This window comes from Penaeus japonicus, unplaced genomic scaffold (genome assembly GCF_977035675.1).
Source record: "Penaeus japonicus unplaced genomic scaffold, GWHDUDI00000001_assembly GWHDUDI00000007, whole genome shotgun sequence".
In the NCBI taxonomy this organism is placed as follows: domain Eukaryota; kingdom Metazoa; phylum Arthropoda; class Malacostraca; order Decapoda; family Penaeidae; genus Penaeus; species Penaeus japonicus.
The window spans coordinates 10,188,740-10,191,338 of NW_028234409.1; positions in this window are offsets into that span (position 1 = coordinate 10,188,740).

A 2,599-nucleotide genomic window follows, 5' to 3' on the forward strand; every position below is an offset into this window, starting at 1 on the left:
TGAGTGGGTGGGGGGGTAGGACGGTAGTAGGAGAGGGAAAAAATAGGGATGGGGGGGTGGTGGGGGTTTTGAGAGGGGGGGGTTTTGGGAGGTGGGGGGTGGGTGGTGGTTGAGGGTTGGAGTTTTGGATTGGTTTAGTGTGGCGAGGGAAGATAGAACGGGCGGCGTGTGGGTGAGGGGGGAAGGGGGGGGTTTTCATGGGGGTTGGTTATAGGGGAGGAGAAGGGAATGAAGAGAAAAGGGAGGGAGAAAAGAGAGAGCGAGGTGGAAGGATGGGGTGGGAGAGGATGAAAGGGGGAGGGGATGATAGAGAAAGAGGAGGAAAAGGAGGAGGAAAAGGAGAAGGAGGAGGAGGAGGAGCAGGAACAGGGGGAGGGGGGTCACAGGATACTCCACTTAATAATTTACCTTATTTAATTTACCTTATTTCACTTCATTCTATTTCAATTCTCTCTTCGTCTCTCATCTCCTCCGCTCTCCTCGAATCATCCCTAATCTACTCTACTCTATTCTAATTTAATTTATTCTCTTCTACTCTACTCTTCTCCTCTTCCTTTTCGGCCCCTATCGGTACGAGATACTTAAAAAAGAGAGAAGGCCCTAATTACATGGGTATAATCTATTCACTTGACCTTCTTCAATATCCACGCGGCCAAGGCAAGGCTAGGCGAAGGAGAAGGGGGGGGAAGGGGGTGTGGAATGGGGAAGGTGGAAGGGGAGAAGAAAGGGGGGGAAGGGAAAGGGGGGGGAGGGGGAAGGAGGAGGAGGAGGAGGGGTGGGGAGAGGGAAGAGGATGGAATCGCGAAGGGGGGAGTGGAGGAGGAGGGGGAGGAGGAGGAAAAGAAATAGAGAAAGGAGTTGAGTGGGGATGAGGTGGGGGAGGAGGAGGAGGCAAGAAGAGAAGAGGAAGAAAAGGGGGGAGGGGGGGAGGAGAGAGGAGGAGAGGAGGAGGAGAGGAGGAGGTAGGAGGAGGAGGTGAGGGGAAAAAGAGGAGGGGGGGGAAGTGGAAGAAGGAGGAGGAGGAGGAGGAGAGGAGGAGGGGGAGAGGAAGAGTGAGGGGGGGAAAAAAAGAGGAGGAAAAGAGGAGGATGGAAGGGGGGAGGAGGAAGAGGAGGAGGGGGGAAGGAACCCGGGAGGAGGAGGAGGAGGGGAAAAAGAGAGGAGGGATAAGGAGGAGGAGGTGGCGGTGGGAAGGAGGAGGATGAGGAGGCGGAGGATGGCTGGAGGAAAAAAAAAGAAGTGAGGAAGAGAAGGAAGCAGAGGAAAAAAAAAAAAAAGAGAAGAAGAAAAAAAAAAAAGGAAGAGAAAAAAAAATAGGAAAAGAAAAAAAAAAGAAAAGAGGAAAAAAAAAAAAAAAAAAAGAGAGGAAGAGGAAGAGGAAGAGGAAGAGGAGGAGGTGGTGGTGGAGGAGGAGGAGGAAGGGAGTGGGAATAGAATGAAGAAGAATAATCATGAGAAAACTTCATCTTCTTCCCTCTCCCCCCTTCTCCCCTCCTTCCTCCTCCTCTCTCAGCTGATGACCCGCCCCAACCAACCCCACAGCATTCTCCAGCCAGACGTCCTCGCCATGCGGCCGAGAACCACCAGGAGAGCACGACACGCCGCTCCGCCGCCTCAACGCCCCTCCCCCTTTCCTACCCCTCCTCCCCTTCCCCTCTCCTTTTCCTACCCCTCCTCCCCTTCCCCTCTCCTTTTCCTACCCCTCCTCCCCTTCCCCTCTCCTTTTCCTACCACTCCTCCCTTCCCTTTTAATACCCCTCCTCCTCTCCTCCCTTCCCCTTTCCTACCCTTCTTTCCTACCAGTCCACCTCTCTTCCCTTCCCTCTTTCCTATCGCCCCCCCCCCCCCCCCCCCCCCCCCCCCCTCCCCTTTTTCCCCCTTTCCCCCCCCCCCCCCCCCCTTCCCCCCCCCCTCCCCTCTTTCCCCATCCCCTTTCTTACCACTCCTCCTCTGCTAATCCCCCCTTCCCTTCCCTTCCCTTTTCCTACCCCTTCTCCTCTTCTCCTTTCCCTCTCCTACCCCTCCTCCATTCCTATCACTCCCCTTCCCCTTCCCCCTTTCCTACCCCTCCTCCTCTCTTTCTCTCCTCCTTTCCAATCCCCCCCCCCCCGCCAAACAATCGGAAATACGTGCCCCGTCGCCATAAAACTCTCACAGGGAGTCGCCTAATAGATGGAATCCCAACTTTTTAAATTAGTTAGGCCTAAAATTAGTATCTCGGCTCTGGTTGATACAAACAAATGGCCGGGACTCGCTCGCGCGCACGGACTCTGGACTGTCGCCAGGAGGAGGAGGAGGAGGAAGAAGAAAAGGAGGGAGGAGGTGGTGGTAAAATGAAGGAGGAGGAGGAAGAGGAGGAGGAGGAAGAGGAGGAGAAGGAGGAGGAGGAGGAGGAGGAAGAAAAGGAGGGAGGAGGTGGTGGTAAGATGAAGGAGGAAGAAGAGGAAGAGAAGAAGGAGGAGGAGGAGGAGGAGGAGGAGGAGGAGGAGGAGGAGGAGGAGGAGAAGGAGGAGGAGGTAGGTAAGAAGAAGAAGAAGGAGGAGGAGGAGGTAGCGGTGTTGGAGGTCGCGGTATAGGAAGAGGAGAGAGAGAGAGAGAG